General features: G+C 38.9%; 1 protein-coding gene across 3 annotated transcripts in view; it reads right to left on the bottom strand.

Annotated features, from left to right (window-relative positions):
- arhgef25.L (Rho guanine nucleotide exchange factor 25 L homeolog) overlaps positions 1-20,670 on the bottom strand; it is a 201,417-nt gene that overhangs the window by 159,533 nt on the left and 21,214 nt on the right. The window lies entirely within an intron of this gene.

Here is a 20,670-nt window from a genome sequence, read left to right as displayed (position 1 = left end):
AGCTGATGTTGAGTGGTGAGATAGATGAATGAGTCTAGCAGCAGCAGCATATAGAATAGATTGTTCTCTCAAAGTGTAGCCAAATTGATTCTACTATGTCCACCTTACCGGAGCAAGCTAAGGCCAACAGTTTGAAAGTCTAGAGCCTGGGCGTCATCATATCTCCAGATGTCTTCTCCAGGAGCAGATCCTCTGTAGATTCTGCCCTTGACCAAAAATGGTGCAAACAGAATGTTCTCCCCTGCTTAATACACATTGGCCTTCTTAGATCATATTAGATCGCTCAGAGCCTGAACCACATTACTTTAGATAGAAAAATGGAATCTCATCAGGGTAAATACAAATCCAAGGGGCAATAATGATCAGCATCACAGAAGTGTTTCAATAATCATGAGGGCCATGCAAAGAATTCTGGGAGTTTCAGGTTAGGTTAAAATCTTACATTTTCTACATAGCTTTCCTTTTATATGATACATACACACTGGTTGTTCCTGACAAACAAAAAGAATACTGGGAATAATTAATCGAATATGGTGTGATTGCTTTACTTTGGGAGTGGGGTTCACTTTACTATGAAATACCCTCTAACCAGGCATTTAAGCTCAGTGCCACCCGGGCACAATGTTTACTCCCAGTTCTAATAATTGCAACCAATCAAATACTTACTGTTAAAAAAAAGTAAATGTTACCTGTTGATTGGTTGCTATGTTTTACTAGAGCACAGGCAAAACCTGCATATGTTATGTGCTGCCCAGTGCCAGAAGCAGAGGCATATTAAGAAGGAATGATAGAATTGGCATATACCAGTGGTGACTGTGTTATAATTCACCCAGTTTATTGGGCTCTGCTTCATTATATGCTACTGAACTGCAGGGCCCAGCATACCTTATATCTTTATTGTAATTTGAAGAATGCGGGGAGGTGTAGTGCACCAACATCTGGGGACCCAAGGATATGAAAAGGGGCTTTATGGGTTGTTAAATCTCTTTCAATAGAACTTGCTTACAGTTTTTGTAATATGAAATAACAGCTATGTTAGTACCGGCAGTAGGAAACCTTCTTAAACATCTCTTTCTGTAGAGTTGAGGAGGGATCTGCTCCAGCTCAAAACTAAGCTGTGCTGGTAGCAAATATGTAGCTGTGCCCATAAACCAGCTGAACATTATTTACCACCTCAATGTATGTTCCTTGTGCCACTGTCTCCTCCTGGAACCTCCTTCATCTGGTCACAGCAACCAAGTGGCTCAGTGGATCCCATTGGCTTGTCAGTGCTTCTAGAGGAACTATAAAGGAAATATGCAAACAGCAGAGGTGGATGGCACCCTGCTGTGCATTAGGCACCTGGACAGATTGCATCCTGGGAAGGCAAGCATGCAGTATAACATATAACAGAACCCTTCGCAGGTGCGTGTGTGTTAATGGTACAACGTGCTCAAACAGAACCTTTTCAACCCCTACTGGCAACAAATCTCCTATTCTTCGGGGCGACTAATCTCCCCAAACTGCCTCCCCTGCCTTCCTAGCTAGAATGAAAATCACCGGCAGGATGGCAGTTGGAGCGCTTCGTTTTCTGAAGTTGCCCGAAGTTTCCTTGTGAGTGTCCCCCATTCAGAAACATACAATATGTACATCAGTTCCTCTTGTATGCAGCTGAAAACAAGTCCAGAAGATTTATTTTTTTAATATGTTGACTTTATTTCTCAGCAAAGCATCGACCCGTGTGGATTTTTCTTTCTTCCATAGTCCTATCATGGAATCTTTTATGTACACATTATAAATACATTTTGTGCAAAAAGGACTGGAAACGATAATCGTATTGGTTTTTTTTTTTGTATAAGTAACGGTTTGGTATGAATTGGCATGCATAAAGATTTCCTAAGTGGAGGGGAAAAGTATACAGCACTGGTCTGACTTGCTATAAAAAGCATTATTGCAGGATATGCAAGTTTGTATTGACTTTGTAATGTAAAAACAGCTCAGCCCAGAGATGTACAAGGTGCTTGGTGTGATGTGCAGCCTCTAAGTTGGCACTATAGACTCTACAGAACATACTATGTGTATCTTCAATGCAGTGAATAAAGACATTTGTTAGATATTTTAATCAAACGACTGTGTTCCCTCTTATTCAATGTGCAGTCCATAGAAAAAAAGTGCCACACACACACCCCTCATTACAGTTCTGGGGTTTTTGTTTACATACCACATTGAACAGCTCTATGCAAAGGGATTCTAATTTCTTATCTGGAAACCCAATATCCAGAAAGCTACAAATTAAGGGAAGAGCATCTCCCATAGACTCAATTTTAATCAAAGAATTCAAATTTCAATTCAAAACATCAGGTCCTGAGAATTCTGGATAATAGGTCCTGAACTTGTATAGCTTTTGCTGTGTGCCCAAGGACTGGAAAATTATCTTGATAGGATAAAAACGTCTTGTTTCCTGCGCTGGCTTCTCCATTAATTTGTTTTATTTTTTATTAATTTCATAGTTCCATCCATTGAATTACATTAAGGGATGCTCAGAATGCATTTAGATTTTTCTCAGTAACTATGAGAAGGGAATTTGGTCAACAAACTCTGCTCATTTATGCTGACGTTATTGAAGATTTTAGGTGAGTCATTTTCCAATAGACTAAGATCTGACTGCTTTGTCTGGGTTTTATAGCAATAAAACACTAATGGTGTGTTGAAGAAGTTGATCTTGTGAAATTTTTTAGTATGTTGCAATGTCCAGCTATGTGGACAAGTCATAAGCATAGATTTAACATTTCACTTTCTCCATTTTGAAATCCCCCATATATTTATCAAACCCACCACTACCTTTATATAAATGTCTACATTATCAGTCACAAGTGAAAAAGAGCTTGCAACAAGCCAGGGACATAAAAAGAGAGACGTCATAGAGAGCGGATGCTTGAGCCAAAACAAAGGCAGCCATGTGGGAGACCTATTGTAGCAAAAGTGTATATTCAAATTATGTAAGTGGAACAGAAGATCTTCCTTAAGATTGTCTTCATAACTGCACCAAACTGTGGGGACGGGTATCCCAAAGCAGTTGAAGTGGACCTAACCTAAAAGGTGAGGTGAATGCTAATTTGCTGAAGACACAAATAAGGTAATAATTGTAATTTACTGTCCTGTGTGTTCAATGAACTGTATCAAAAATTACTGATATTAAAAAGTTTTTCTGTCTGTAATTTGCGATGAGCTACGAGAGACCCAGACCAAATGCTGGAGCTCAAATGGGGACATGAACCCAAAAAGTCAGAATTATTAAAAGGTACACAAACTAATAGGGGGTTTTCTATCCATTATTTGTATAATGGATCTGTTTTTCCCTGTTCGTTCTGTAGTTACATATGCCTCTATTAAAATTGGTGCTTCTGCAGGATATGGAACAACAGAAACAATGTTATTAGGAATGGATTTAATATAGTTCCACTGTCATGTAAGGACCTCCTGACACATGCTAATCCATACCAGCTCTCTATCTGAAAATGATCATACAACAATGCATTTAATACAATTCATATGACTGCCCATGATTTCCACAATCATAAATGGTGGAAATGCCTAATGACAAGTGTCCTCAAACCTTTCTATGCTGTGACTCATATATTGATGCATAACTCCCAAAATTCCAGATTTAAAATCTGTGACCACCAGTTATGCCTTAAGGTGGCCATACACGGAGAGATCCGCTCGTTTGGAGATGACGCCAATATCTCTCCCCGATATGCCCACCTTGAGGTGGGCAATATCGGGCTGATCCAATCGGATCCTAAAGTGGCTTTACGGGTGGTCGGATTGCGGACCACATCAACGAATAGATTGCGACTCGCGATCCGACGGGATTTTTAGTCCCATCCGATCGAGATCTGGCCGACTTTTGGCCAGATCTCGATCGGGGAAGCCCGGCGGGGGGCCCTATACACGGGCGAATAAGCTGCCGACTCTGTCTGTCGGCAGCTTTTATCGGCCCGTGTATGGCCACCTTTAGACCAAACAAATTTTTCAATTACCCACCTCTTTTTAAGTGAGTTGAGACTGTCCAACCTTAACAGGAAGACTTGAGCAATGTGTTACCTGAAGTCATGTAACAGATGCAAAGACCCACAGCACAAATCAGCAGGTAACGTTTACTGAAAGCAAACATCTGATTGGACACTGCGAGCAAATAAACATTAGCACCCGTCTGAAATAGACTTACAAGAAATTACAAGAAAATTTATGTGGCAGTATAGGGAATAACACAGAGGTTTAATCCAATACATGTGTAACACGTCTTCCAGTTGCCAAATATACAGGAAAAAACATTAAACTGTTTTCTTAGTGATTACGAAACACCTTAGAGATACTGGAGAGGTCTTGTTTCTTTCAGCAAGAAAACCAAGCTAAAAGTTCAGTTCTTGAAAAATACATACTTGATTCGAATAATATCAAAATGATAAACTGTAATGACTTCTTAGGTGAATCATTCTGTGACTGCATTTGCAGATCAGCCAAACAGTAAAAGTAAGCCAATGAAATATTGTTTTAAAGTTCTTTTTTTATATTTTGGCCAAATAACACTACTTAACAAATCCCCAACCCAAACTTGCTTCTTAAAATCTGAAAAAAAAAGTAAAATAAAAGAAATCTCATTCAGTTGTTCAGAGTTTTCACATGACTTTGGGTTTGGCTGAACACTCAGTATTAAAGTGCATCCGCAACCTTAGAAAGTACTGGGATTTGACCCAATCCTGAACGGAATCATCAATTATTACATCCCTAATATGCAAATAAATTAGAACGTGGCATAATGTCAGTATCTGCTAGAGTTAGAGATCTTTAGAACAATATGAATAAGAAAGATATAACTCAACAGTCCAAGCAGAGGCTGCTTTGAATTGCACCGTTTCATAAAGATTGTAAAAATAAGCATCTTTTGAAATTGGTTTTATTTTTAAACATGGATTTTTAGTCAGAGCAGCACCTGCAGGAGACTGGCTTGTTTAAAACACACCAGTTGTACCAGTGCAGCACAACAGTGCATTATATTTTCATTACTTTAAAACACTTTCATATTTTAAAAGTGTTTTCAATTAATAAAAAGTGGCAGTATACCCCTTCAATGAACAGGCCTAGTTTTAAACATGCTTTTGCATATTTTTTAATTAAAATGTCTATTATTTTTGCATTAAACAGTACAAAGAGTGAAATGTTGCTTTCCTTCACTTTCCAGCTTCCTGATATTTCCAAGCAATGGTGGGAGGAGGAGGAGAAGGTAGATTAATAAATTAATAGTGAAGAGGTAAGTCTCCTCCTTATCTAAATGCCTGACACTGACCCGGCAATTGCTCCAGTGCTGCTTAGAGGAGCTCCCTTTAGCATAGGGACTTTTTTGTGATATTTTTTTGTTGTAAGCAGCACAATTTGAATTTTGGTCTAATTCTGGCTTTACCATTTAAATATGAAAAAGAGATATGGGATATTTTTTTATCTTGGCAAGGTCATTAAAAGTAGGGTTCTTCATCCTATTTGGCCACCAACACAGTGGGCCCAATTGAGAAGATATGCTTGGCTAATAACAAGATCATATTTGGGGTCTACAGAGACCTGCTGATAGAGAACCTTACTGATGAAGTCCTCTCTATGTGGTCCTCCCTAATTGGACATTCAGGCAGATATCATTAGGCAGACCATACATAGGCTGATAAAAGTTGACAAATAAACCCCATCAAACAGAGTCTGTAGCATATAGGCCTATGTATGGTGCTTGTTGGTCTTCTAATAAACAATCAACCTAACCCCCCCCCCCATGATCTGAGCATTGGCAGGTTGGCCAAATGATCATATCAATCTGATTTGGTCAACTATGTAGTAGTGTGTAAATTGGTTAAAGATCCACTTGTTTGGTGCCCTCAAAAAAGAGCAGATCTATCTGTGTATGGCCAGTTTGCCAATATGCATTGCAGGACAAAGGAGAGACTTAATGAACTTTATAGAAAGGCTTATTCTATGTTTTTCTTCTGTGAGCCAACAGAAAGAATAGTTAATAGAGTTAATCGCATAAGTGCCAGGTTCGCATTACCATATAATGTTATTTAAAATGCTTTCCAGCAAAGGTGCCAGTTAAAATAACTACAACTGAAACACAAATGTGCAGTAATGTATGCCCGTAATTAAATAATTAGATGGTTGAGGCCTCATTTTCTGCTCTAATAAACTCCGACAAAACAATGGCAAGTCATTTAGACACTATCTGAATCAGTCTGACTGTAATTTAGCATACTTTACCTAAATACTGGAACTTCATCCAAGAAATGCAGAGGCTACACTATTCCCATAATTGAAGAGCTAAGAAAGCTTTTTATCAAGATACAATAAAAAGGTCTAAACTGTTGTACAGAATTTTGCTTAATTTATCCAGGTGAAATAATCTACATGTTAATGTGTATATTAAAGGGGTTGTTCACCTTTAAATTAGCCTTTAGCATAATGTTGAGAGTGATATTCTGATACAAATTGCAATTGGTTTTAATTTTTTATGATTTCTGGTTTTTGAGTTATTTAGATTTTTATTCAGCAGTTCTCTAGTTTCAGCAATATGGTTACTTGGGTCCAAATTACCCTAGCAACCATGCATTGATTTGAATAAGACACTGGAATATGAATAGGCTGAGGTCTCAATAGAAATATGAGTTATAAAAATTACCAATAATATGAAATGTGTAGCCTTACAGAGAACTTGTTTTAGATGGGGTCACTGTCCCCCATTTAAGAGCCGGAAAGAGTCAGAAGAAGAAGGCAAATAATTCAAAAGCTTTAAAAAAGAAAAAAATGAAGGCCAAATGAAGAGTTGCTTGGAATTAGTCATTCTATAACATACAAAATTCTCAGCTGTTTTTGACCTGCGCAGTTTTCAAAACTTTTCCTGTTCATGCTTTTTCAGTTCAGATCCTTTAATAAATTTCATGACATTTGTGGTTTTAGAGAAAGTGAATTGTGTATGCTCAACTTACAGAGTTTAAGTATAAATAAAGGTTCTATGCACTGTTTTGATTGTATTTTAGAGACTGTCCTCTATCTAATATGCGTGGCATTATCTCTCTTTTGGAACTCTTTTCTATCCAGTTATTTATATCCCAGCTCCATCTGTAGGTTGCCTTTCCCTGTTTTTGATTATGATTTATTTATAACATTCTGTAAAGTGATGTGGAATATGTTGGTGCCATATAAGCATTTAAAACACAAAAGCCATGAATATCCTGTAAATTATATCCTTATAATCTACAGTCTGGTAATTTCCCTATGGGACCAGACTATAAATTATATCCTTACAATACCCAAAAGATATGAATATCTTGTAAATTATATCCTTATAAACGGTGAGTTCTGATGTCTTCAGTTATAAACGGTGAGTTCTGATGTCATTTGTGTCACATGACTCACTGATTTTATTTATTATAATAAATAAAGTACCCCCAGTGTTTATATATGGTCATGGAACTCCTCGGTAACTTATAATATCTATTATATTTATATATAACAAGAGGGGGTACTTTATTCACTATATAAACAGCGCGTTCTGACGTCAGAAGGCCTCAATAGCTTTTACTTGCCAAAGTTTTGTACAGGTATGGGACCTGTTATCCAGAATGCTTCAGACCTGGGGGTTTCCGGATAATGGGTCTTTCTGTAATTTGGGTCTTCATACCTTAAGTCTACTAGAAAATCATGTAAACATTAAATAAACCCAATAGTCTAGTTTTGCTTCCAATAACGATTAATTATATCTTAGCAAGTACAGGGTAATGTTTTATTATTACAGAGAAAAAGGAAATCATTTTTAAAAAATTGGATTACTTAGATAAAATGGAGTTTATGGGAGATGGCCTTTCCGTAATTTGGTGCTTTTGGGACTTTTTGTGGTTTTCACACGTCATAAATCTCGAATTTTTGGAGTTTTAGAAAAATACAAAAATAACTAATTTGTAGAGAGGAAAAAAAAAGTCATTTGAATGTTAGTGAACAGGCCCCTTAGAATCAGAGCAATGTCTCCTTGACCCCTGGTATAAAAAAGAACACATAAGTGATAGAATTCCCTAATACGATTATAAAACCACCAGCCAATCTAATTACTGCCTACATTTTCTATCTGGTAGTAGACTGATCCAAAAATCTATTAATGATTGGTTGCTTTGGGCAACTGCACTTGTGTAATAAAGCACCTATGTTTACTTGACTCCTCAAGTGTTTTCATCATCACTAATTATAATATTGTTGTCAAACACCCAACATGACGTCTTTATAATAAGGAATTTTCCATCTCATACTTGAGTGTTACTAGATAGGATACTTTTAATCCATTCAGTAGTCAAATCTACAAAAAAGCAAACAGATTTCACAGTAGTTATAACAACAGCAATAAGATATTTATAGTTATGGGTAAAGGCTTCATACTCCAAACAACCAAACATTCCAAGCATGTAGCACTGTAAGCATATTTCCCATAGCCATTAAATTATAAACCCGGGAAACATCCTGAATATCAAAATCAAGATATAAACAATATACAAGATATATTCATATAGCTATGTATATAAGATTGAATCTAAAAGAGGGAAAATATCTTTTGAGATATAATATATATATATATATATATATATATATATATATATATATATATATATATACTGTATATATATATATATATATATATACTGTGTATATATATATATATATATATATATATATATATATATATATATATATATATATTTTAGAATAATATATCTGCCAGTAGGCAAACTTAAATGCCAAGGAACAACATTAATTAATTGTGGTTTAATAATTAACTAATGGTTTAATAAAAGCTACCAAATAGACATGATTAAATTTCTTTTGCCTGATACAGATCTGTGATTTTCATGAGTGATGAAAATTTTGGCGAGTTTGCACTAGAATATACTAGAATATATTGCAGTGTATTTTGTTTCACCAGGGAAAAAACATGTTTTTTCAAAAGGGAAAACATTTTAAAAAGCCAATTGACTCCAATGCATTTTGCACAAGAAAAAAAATGTCAGCTGACTCCAATTCATTGGCATGAGAAAAAAGCATTAGAAAAACTCCAATTTGGGCAAAATGTTACCTTTCCACCATAATCACACAAAAAACTTTTAACCTGTAGAACAACAAAGGGAAAATTCTGCTCATTGTTAAATTTTAAACCTAAGACAAGAGGTCATCTGCACTCAACCCATTATCAATATATACAGGATATTAAGAGATTTTTTCAATAAGCTACTAAAAAGTGTCCTCAGCTTTAAACAAAACAGGAATTGTTTGTCCATATATTGCAATATAGGTATGGGACCTGTTATCCAGAATGTTCGGGACCTGGGGTTCTCTGGATAATGGATCTTTTCGTAATTTCGTAATCCTTATTTAATTATGTGAACATTAAATAAACCGAATAGGCTGGTTTTGCTTCCAATAAGGATTAATTATATCTTAGTTTGGATAAACGACAAAGTACTGTTTTATTATTACAGAGAAAAAAGAAAATCATTTTAAAAAAATTTGGATTATTTGGATAAAATTGAATCTACGGCCTTTCTGTAATTCAAAGCTTTCTGGATAACAGGTTTCCAGATCACGTATCTTATACCTGTATACTCCATCTATACTAGAAGCTGTAGAAGCTATGCCTCATTCATCATGTGCGATCCAGCAATCCATAAGGGTATAGGGCACACCCTAAAAACAATATATTTCTGATAAATATGTACTATAGATGCTCGGTGTGCAGTAGTCAGGTCATTTTTTATGTTTATGTTTGTTTCTGGCCTAGTGCCCAATGTTTCCCGGAAAAGTAGGCGGGATTGATGGAAAGCTAGGTGCGGCCTGGTCAGAACATGATTTGTGTGCATAGGTGGGAAGCAAGGCTGAAAATATTCCCTGTTTTGATCAGGGAATGCTCTCAGATATAGATGCAGTGCCATACCTCCAAACTGTCCAACTTTTCGCGGGACAGTCCCAATTTTCACAGCTCAGCCCACAGTCCCAGGTTTGTTACTGAAATGTCCCAACTTTCTCTTTGATCTCCTGCACTGAACAACCAGGAAAAGATACAATGTTTATACATTAATTGGCTTTTGGCAGAGAGCCCAGAATAGATACTTAGATACCTTTGTAACAAATTAAGATAAGCAAATAAGCAATTATCAACTATTTCAGATAACCAGGTCTCTTGGGGAAACTGGCTTGCAGCTTAAAGGGAAATTCACCTTCAGCAAAACTGTAATAGTACATATAAAACATAGAAATGTGTTCAAACTTTCATAACCTGCCACATTTTGTAAAATTACCCTGGTAATTAGGGGGCGTGGCCACATAAATGGGTGTGGTCAAAAAAATTGCCGCACTGAGCGCAGCAAAACTTTTTGTCCCACTTTCAATTTCCAAAATGATGGGAGGTATGCAGCAATACTTGGCAATAGCAAATAATAATTATACATGTATGTCTTAAACAATACATTGCACTGCTTCAGGCAAAACAATCAGGTTTAGTGATGGGCGAATTTGGGGCGTTTTGCTTCTCCGAAAAATTCGCAAAACGGTGAAAAATTTGCGAAAATGCGCCGGCATCCAATATTTTTTGACGCCAGCGAATTTTCGCACCGGTTTCGCAAATGTATTTGCCGGCGACGAATTGCAGGAATTAGCCACAAATTTGCGCCTGGCGAATAAATTCGTCCATCACTAATCAGGTTCTCTCCAAAATACAAAAAAAATGTTTGAGAAGGAAAGTATAACATCAGGGACAAAACAGGCATGTGGATGAATAAGAAATACACGAAAGAGAGTGTAAGAAAGAAAGAGCAGAAGCCATGATAACAAGTTGGATAAACAAGAGTAATTGACGTCTGAATCTGACATGAAATCTGATAAGTATAACTTCCATAACTGAGCTTTCCTACATCAACACAATGGAGTGTAAATACACATCATCCCTTTCCTCTTCCCTCTTGTAATCGAGCAGAGGAGTCAAAATACTGCAGGACAGATGTATTCAATTGGAACTATTAAGACAAAAAAAAATAAAAATAAAAAAAGCATTATGCAGCCCACTCAAGTACTCCTAGTACTCTGCACATACCACTGCCAAAACTGATCTCTGTAACTGGAAATTGGCCATAAGTTCAATAGCTTTAACAGAAATGTTGAAATGCTTTCATATTTGTGAGGGTGATTTATAAGCAAAAAATCTCATCTAGACCGGCCAATGGAGAAAAACACTCCCTAAACAGATACAGCCAGGCACTACAGCAGGGATTTCAAACTTGCTGCACTCGAGCTATTAGCAGTTGCACATCCCGTCATGCTCAGTGCTCAACAACACACATTGCCAATTGTGATATACAACAAATGGATGGTACAACACCCGCTATATCCTCATAACACAATTCAAACAAAAGCAGCTGGTGCCCAGGCCACAGGCAAAGGCATTGACTGGCAAACCTGAGGAATTGGTCATGACTACGTGGACTCCAAAGGTGAATGTTGGAAAGTGTGCCATATTGGATAGATCATGAGACCAATAAAGTTGCAAAATATGCTTAATGACAACTAGTTAGGCGTTTCCCTCAAACAGCTGAATAATAAATGCAACCTACAGATTTGTTTCTATGGATTATCTAATTAAAACTTTGAAACATTTTTAATTACCCTCAATAAACGAATTAGCAGCACACTCCCCCAACAATACCCACAGCTCATTTGCCAATACACCATACCCAAACCCAGGTATTGTGAATCAGTGCTGTATTTTAAGGGGGTTGTTTAACTTTACAGGAGAACTAAAGTCTAACTAAAGAAGTAGCTAGAAATGTTGTACATGATGTTTTGGGCTTCTGTACCAGCATAAGGCAACCACAGCCCTTTAGCAGTGAAGTACTAGGTACTTACTAATAACTAAGCTGCATGAATCCATATTGGTGGCAATACTATTTTCGGGTCAATCCTAAGCAGCCGCACTCCAATCTGGACTTTTTTTGGTGAATCTGGGTGCAGGGTCAAAAGTATTGTATAAATATGTTGAAAGACCCCCACTCCCCTTTGTGATAAATCAAATTGCTTTTATTGCATATTGCGTATTAGGATACATGACATGTATGCAAAAAAAGCAATTTGATTTATCACAAAGTGGAGTGCGGGTCTTTCAACATATATATATTCTAAAGAAGGACATAAGCGCCTCAGGATGGGGGTCTGGGTCTACCTAATTTGAGAAAATATTTTATAGCTGCCCAGCTAGCTCAGATACCATTATTACATCTTCACAGTTCTCCCCCATTGTGGATGGAACTCGAGAACACTCTCTCACTTCCATATTCCGCTGAAGGGTTACTGTGGTCAGCCCCGACACTCCGACCTCGGACCTTGAGCCCTAGTCTGGGCTTCTTGCTTTCATTATGGGACCAAAATGCCAAATTATACCGCCTAACCTCGCCACATTCTCCAGTGGCTCCAATTGCAGGCAACCCAACATTCTCTCCAGGCCTCCACGTTCACTCCTTTGCCTGGTTGTTCTCCAATAACTTGACGAGGTTGGGAAATTTGCTTACGGTTAGGGGTCCCCTAACTTTTTCCAGCCTGAAGGAACATTACAACCTTCCTGACGTGGAACATTTTAGGGCAACCCAACTACTACACTGGGCACGGGAGGCTTGCACCCTGAGAGTTCCCGATGCAGCTAGCCAGACCTATTTTGAGCGTTGGTGCACCAACAATACCATAGCCCCGCGCACTATTTCATTGTTATACCGGAATATGGTGTCCCCGGTTAATCTGCTTGACCTGTCATATATTAAAGCATGGCAAACGGAACTAGGTGTCACCATTCCAGAAGATGATTGGCTGAAAGCCTGGGATAATTTGAATCATAGTTCCCTTAATACTATTACAAAGGAGGCTGGATACAAGGTGCTTTCAGATGGTACTTGACCCCTGCTAGACTAGCTAAAATCCATCATAGCTCTAACAACCAATGTTTCCGGGGCTGTTCATCCCCGGGGACTATGACCCACATCTGGTGGACCTGCCCGAAAGTCGTCAGGTTTTGGGTTAGGGTCTATCACCTTATCTTCTCAGTTTTACACTTGAACTTGCCAAAGGCCCCTCAGGAGGCCTTGCTCGGAATACCTCCTAAGGGGACCCCAAAGATTAAACTGAAACTACTAAACCACATATTCTTGGCTGCTAGACAATCTATTGCCAAAGCTTGGAAATCTCCTGCTATTAACTTTCCTCAGTTTAAGAATAAAATAGATTGGATTTACATGAATGAAAGGCTAACTGGTCTAGCTTCCGAGAATTCCCAAAGGACCTTGAAAATTTGGCAACCATGGCTATTATATAGATTTAGTGGGTCCCTCCCACCTAACCCGCTGTAGACATAATTCCTCAGGTCCCTCCTCTATCCCTAACCAGGTAGAGATGTCTTAATGGGTCAAGTACCAGATGTGGCACCCACTGTCAGTACCTCACGTATGTTTGACCACTCTTTATTCTTTGTTTTTTATTTTTATTTTATTTTTATTTGTATTGTTATTTCCCTGCTTAGTTTAACACTTTATTTTGGATTTTTGAGTTATTGTTTATGTAAACAAAACTAATCTGTCTAACGGCATTTTTGTTCTGGGGACTACTTATGTGTCGGTTGTTACAAGATTTACATTTATAGTCTCCTAGGGTACGGACTCGGTGTTAGCTCCCCTAGTTCTTACTGTACCTTGGCGCTTACTTGGGCAAGCTAAGGGGTACCCCTGGCTCTCAAAGAGCACCGGTTTGAATGATAGTCCTATTGGCATTGTGGAACTACTTTTTATTTTTACAACTGGGGCACCCCCAGTCTTGGGATATGGTTCTAATTGTTGACTATACTGACCTCACAACTGTGATATATCTTTTGAGCTATGTACACTGTAACGTTTCTATGCCTGCTTACACTCTGCTATTGTTCTGCTGTATGACAAAATTTCATAAATAAAAATATTTAAAAAAAAAGAAGGCTATAAGCGCACTCCTGGGTCTTTATATAAAAAAATAGTTTATTGATTCATGCCAGTATCAACATTTCGGCTCTTGTCTAGATCCTTTCTCAAGATACTACAGACAGCAGCCCCTAATACAACCTCCTCTCTAAAATCATAAAAATCAAAAGAGTAGGCGTGTCCATACTCAGTTCACCAATCATAAGAATCTCCTAGTGACTGCATCTCCCAGCATCCCCTACTGTCCACTGCATCACCTCAGATTCTTATATAATTTTCATTACATTTGATTTATGCAAAGATACAAATGCAAAGATAATGATTAGTGATGGGCGAATTTCGCGCGAAATTCGGGAAACGGCGAAAAATTCGTGAAACGGCGCCGGTGTCTCGTTTTTGACGCCGGCGCCCGTTTTTTCTACGCCGGCGCCCGTTTTTGACGCCGGCGCCCGTTTTTGACGCCGGCGCCCGTTTTTGCCGCGAATTTTTGCGGGCGTTTCGTGAATTTATTCGCTGGCGGCGAATCGCGCAAATTCGCGCATGGCGAATAAATTCGCCCATCACTAATAATGATAGCTAATTCCCATTTAAAGCAGTAGTAGCAGTAGCCAACCATATCTCTCTACCATTTGGTAGTTGAATATTTTATATAAACTTCAAAAAATTAGGAGTATCTCTTAAATATGTATCACTGGTTGTAATAACCAGTCCAAATATAGGCCCGATGGATGTATCAAACTTTCTCTAGCCGACACAATTGGCCTCCCCTATACAGGATTAAGGCCCTTATGTACTTTCGCCAGTGTATATAATATGGAACATTTAGGAAAATCAAAAAAGCTCCCTCCTCATCTGTGATTGACATATTATAATATGCCCCCTGCAATACTAAATCAAGCAGCCGTGATACAATATATACAGAAAAATAACATGTTACAAAGTACATTTGCACTACACATGTATAGTTAAGGTGCACATTAGGGTTCTTCGATGCTACAAGAATGACATTAGGGTGGCTCAGTAATGCATATAAAGCAGGCCAGGAAGCCGTAAATAAATGGAAAGAGTCGAAAAATGTGACTAAAAAAAAATACATATGGAAATACATTAGTAATGTGATTTAAAAGCCATTATGGTAGGAACATTAAACAGCCCCACTTCGAGATTTAAACCAAACATTTTCTTTATGTTTTAAAGCCTTTGAATTGTAATTACTGTACTAATATTTACAGTCTGTCTGTGATACACTGAAGCAAATGGTTTTTAAAGTCTCAAACTAAATCTATTTTCCATTTAAAAATATATATTTTGTAACAGAGGTTTAAAGCTGGCCATAGACTAAAAAATCCGCTCGTTTGGCGACATCGGGGGCTATATCTGGGGTAATTCGAATTACGATACGCCAAGGGGCTCTGACGGGTCGGTCGGTTAAAAATCAAATCTTCCCCATCGATATCGTGGCCAGATATTGATCGGGAAGACCCGTCGGAAGCAGCTTTTTCTGCACGTGTATGGCCACCTTAAAGGGATACTGTCATGGGAAAAAAATTTTTTTTCAAAATTAATCAGTTAATAGTGCTGCTCCAGCAGAATTCTGCACTGAATCCATTTCTCAAAAGAGCAAACAGATTTTTTTATATTCAATTTTGAAATCTGACATGGGGCTAGACATATTGTCAGTTTCCCAGCTGCCCCAAGTCATGTGACTTGTGCTCTGATAAACCTCAATCACTCTTTACTGCTGTACTGCAAGTTAGAGTGATATCACCCCCCTCCCTTTTTCCCCCCAGCAGCCAAACAAAAGAACAATGGGAAGGTAACCAGATAGCAGCTCCCTAACACAAGATAACAGCTGCCTGGTCGATCTAAGAACAACACTCAATAGTAAAAACCCATGTCCCACTGAGACACATTCAGTTACATTGAGAAGGAAAAACAGCAGCCTGCCAGAAAGCATTTCTCTCCTGAAGTGCAGGCACACGTCACATGACTTTGGGCAGCTGGGAAATTGACAAAATGTCTAGCCCCATGTCCGATTTTAAAATTAAATATAAAAAAATCTGTTTGCTCTTTTGAGAAATGGATTTCAGTGCAAAATTCTGCTGGAACAGCACTATTAACTGATTCATTTTGAAAGTATCAGTATCCCTTTAAGGTATGTTTTACAACATGTGAAAGGCTATCACACAGATACATTAGATACAAGGTTTAGGTAAGAGTTTCAAGACGTGTGTCCAGGGAAAGATCATTAGTTGTTATACTTGGTTTGGTTCATACAAACAACATTATCCAATGACACCAATAGAATGATACTCGCAAAGGATGATGTTCCATACATAGCCCGTCTGTTAACTGATCTTTAATACAATCATATGCCTTTTCTTCAACTATCCAATAATCGACTGGGCACTCACACACATGTGCAAGTAGACACTCGCGAATTGATGCACTGGCGGACATTCGGGCAGAGAGGAGACTAAAGTTTACTAAAACTTTAATTAATCTCATTATTGTATGAAAACAAAACCAATCAAACTCCCTTCCCCGGTTTTAACTAATTTTTCAATAATTGTTCTCAAAAAAATCAGAGCAACAAAACGTCACAACAAAATCGAGCATCAATTCATATCATACATTTGACACTCCAAAAACTTTTTCATATTATCGGACGAAAACCCTGGACTTTTCGGATTATCCAGCACAAATCACGATGTCAAGAAACAACTTTAGGGAAATCTGCCATTGACTTCTACATGACCTTAGATGGCATATTTTCAGATTCGGATTTTAAGCAGCTTTGGGGTATGAAAAATCACTAAAAATTTAGATTTTCCCAACGAAAAATTTGAGTTTTTTTCCCTAAAAACCTCGACCAGAAAAAAATTGCCTGTTTATTTTAATTTGTTATGATAAATTTTAATGTCCCATTGACATTGGTTTCCTTCTGTTACACAAATCAAATCTATTTTCTACAATGACCCACATCGAGGTAAAAGCCCTAAACTGGCAATTCAGTAAAGTTTATGCTTTGGCTAGCTGGTCTTCTTTAAAGGAGAACTAAACCCTAAAAATGAATATGGCTAAAAATGCCATATTGTATATAATGAACTTATTGCACCAGCCTAAAGTTTCAGCTTGTCAATAGCAGCAATGATTCAGGACTTCAAACTTGTCACAGGGGGTCACCATCTTGGAAAGTGTCTGTGACACTCACATGTTCAGTGGGCTCTGGGCAGCTGTTGAGAAGCTAAGCTTAGGGGTCGTCACAAATCATCAAGCACAAAATGAGGTTGACCTGTAATACAAGCTGATGCTGCAGGGTCGATTATTAAATTCTGATGCTAATTGCACTGGTTTCTGTGCTGCCATGTAGTAATTATCTCTATTAATTGCTAATCAGCCTTATATTGTGACATTTATATTCTATATGTACTGGATATTTTGAGTTGGTCCCAAAGCTCAGTAAGTGACAGCAGCACAGAGCATGTGCAGTGAATCAGCAGAAAAGAAGGTGGGGAGCTACTGGGGCATCTTTGGAGACACTGATCTTTACTGCTAAAGGGCTGTAGTTTTCTTGGGCTGGTACAGAAGCACAAAACATAATGTACAACATTTCTAGCTACTTCTTTAGTTAGGCTTTAGTTCTCCTTTAATTTGTTTAGCCGTCATGTATAACATTCCATACTTGCCTACTTCCAGGGTTAACACTAAGCACAGTAAGCACTTAACTATAGATGTATAGGAACCTGTAGCTGGTGGTTCTACCAGACTACAACACCCAGAGATTGTCATTTAGCAACAACAGAAGACAGTGCTGTATTTAGGTCCAATGCCTCCCTGAGCACCAGACCACATCGTGCCCCCGTTTCGAAAGTGACGTTGTTTGTGTGATGTCTGCCGTCACTTCTGCTGACCAGCGTCTTTCTACCCCCTCAACCCGCCAGCTTAGCTGCTTGATTTGCACCCAAGTCTCTGGTGACGGCTTGGGATATTTTTAAATTTTTATTTACATTTTTTTAAATTTGTTATATAGATACCTGAGGGCCACCCCTTTAAAGCTGCTGCCCTAGGCACAGGCCTCAGGTATCTATATAGAATATATATATGCCTTGGCAGGGGACAAATTTAGCATCCTAAAAAAAAGCCTAACATTACCATGTGCAATGTCAAGTGTCAACTTAAGTGGACTCATTGTCTAGAGTGATGAAGCCCCACCTGCCAGCCTTATGGAAAAGTCTGAGCAAAAGTTTGGGGAAGGCCCTTTCCAGTTTTAACATACAAATGCCCCATGTATAAAGAAAGGTCCATACAGGATGAGTTTGAGTCTGAGATGGGATTGGAAGAACTTGACTGAAATGGAAGAACTTGACCAGCCTGCACACTGCCCTTTCCTCAAACCAAGTTCTTAACTGCACTAATGCCTTTGTGGCTGGGTACAGGCAAACCCCAGTACTATTGTTCCAAAATTTTGTGAAAACTCTTCTTAGAAGAGTAGAGGCTGTTATAGGAGCAAAGAGAAAACGCTTGTATTTGGAATGAGGTGTTGGGAAAGGAGAACATTTTGCTGATCACATCATCTGGTGGTTCATCACTGTTCTGTACATGTTCTAATTACATTTTCCATAAAAGAACATTTTGTGAAAATCCTCCTTTTAGAGGATCTAGAAATAGAATTTCTTCATTCCGACTCTAGTTTTGTTTGATTACAACATCTGAGTTGGGCGGCTTCCCTCTTTATAGGAACATGTTACCCTTTTGTCCTTGTGTGTAAAAGTTCATGAGAAGAGCACACCTTCCCATAAACCGTCCCTCGTGGGAATCTGTGGCCCTAACCATGGCTCCAGGCAGCTCAATTAACATGATTGGTACTTGCATGGAAACTGGAAAAGCATATCCATTAGGCCGAAAATAGCATCCTATGGGGTAAAGCATTGAGCCAGCCCAGCTTTCATTTTAGCGAATTTCTCTTGGGAGTGAATGTGGTCAAATATATAAATTCCAGAACCCATTTAGCTGAGGATGCTGGGAAATCAAAACATTTGGAAAGCAGCGAGTGACATGTCTGTTCTGCTCTTGTCTAATCCCCTCCTCCCCTTTCCGCTTGCCTTTTTGCTTGTTATCATGTTGCCATTAAAGTGACCTCTTATCCTTCCCGGCTGCTTTCATCCACCTCCTCTCCTTTCATGTTAAGTAGTCAGTATGATGCATACTCTACCCATTTTACTGTCAGACGCAGTTTATTTCAGGCAACGTCATGCTATGGCATCTCACTGAGCTGTCTTTAGGTGGGTGTCAATGTGGGGCCCTGGAGAGAAGTGTTGGAAAGTAAAGATATTCTGTGACCCCTGCCTATTCATCTCTTTGCAAGAGAGGGTCGGCAATAGTAAAACTTTACTATCAGGGCTAACGTGCAGCCTACAGCTGTTGCCAAACTACAATCCCCATCATTCTCCGACAGCTGAAGTTGCAGTTACATAACAGATGGAGAGCTGCAGTCCCTGAAAACATGTAGGAAAGTCAAACCATGAAACCACCCAAAATTGCCTAAAATGGACCCTTCCCCCATGATATCATTCTCTGTTTTGTCTCAGTGTTACTGCTCTGAAGGCAGCCAGCTACTTAGCCCAAAAAAATAAACAAACTTTTTCTGTGTGTGTGTATGATGCAACATGACTCAATTTTTCACTGGAATTTTGTTGTCTGATATTTTATCAAGATGACTTGTGTATAGTTGTACTTTCCTCTAACTACTGTTGCACTTTCACATATATGGGGGGGAATTGAAAACCTAAGCAGAAAGTAAATAAACAAGTGAGTGGATGGTATATGAGATGGGAAAGCCTGCAGGCATTAATTCACTACATGGCTCCTTTTGTTAAACCATAGCAGCCTTTATGTCTGCACTAGTGATATGCAGGCTGGCCTGTAACCCGCGGGACCCACAGGTCAGGTGTGTTTGGGCTGTCTGTATGGAATGCATATTAGGAAATCGTCAGGTCCTGCTCCTCGCTCCTCCCTCCTCAGCCATCCGTCCTGGGTCCTAACTTCTCCTTCCTCTGCCGTCAGCTGTAGCTCGAATTTGACTGCTACAATTAAAAAACCTAAAAAGCCTATTGGCTAAAACAAATGGCAAGAACAAGTAACTATAATCAGGGCGCAGGGCTGCGCACCCTGAGGAGTGAGGAGCAAGAGCTGACAGCTAAGGAGAGAGAATCTAGGACCCAGGATGGATGGCTGAGGAGGGAGGAGTGAGGAACGAGGACCCAAGACGCATGGCTGACGAGGGAGGAGTGAGAAGCGGGGACCCAGGACAGATGGCTGACGAAGGAGGAGCGAGGTGTAACATCAGCCTCAGAGGTTCATTGAGTAAAAAAGTATGCCATGTCGCATTCCTCTTGCTTAGGACAGCGCATGCAGGACAACGATTTCCCCTGACAATGTCCTACAATACGTTCTGTGTGGCTGCTGCATCAAGTCTTCGGGTTGCGGATGGGTTCGGGTTGAGCAGTTCCTTCCATCCACTCTCTCCGTCTTCAACCTAACACTTCCGGCTCCTCCATTTATAGATTCGCACATGCCCTGCCCCTTTCATGACATAACAGTAGAGCTGGAGCGGGTGGGTCTTTAA

This window comes from Xenopus laevis, chromosome 2L, assembly GCF_017654675.1.
Source record: "Xenopus laevis strain J_2021 chromosome 2L, Xenopus_laevis_v10.1, whole genome shotgun sequence".
NCBI classification, from domain to species: domain Eukaryota; kingdom Metazoa; phylum Chordata; class Amphibia; order Anura; family Pipidae; genus Xenopus; species Xenopus laevis.
The sequence above is the reverse complement of the archived record's forward strand: the minus strand, read 5'-3'. Positions and strand labels throughout refer to the sequence as shown.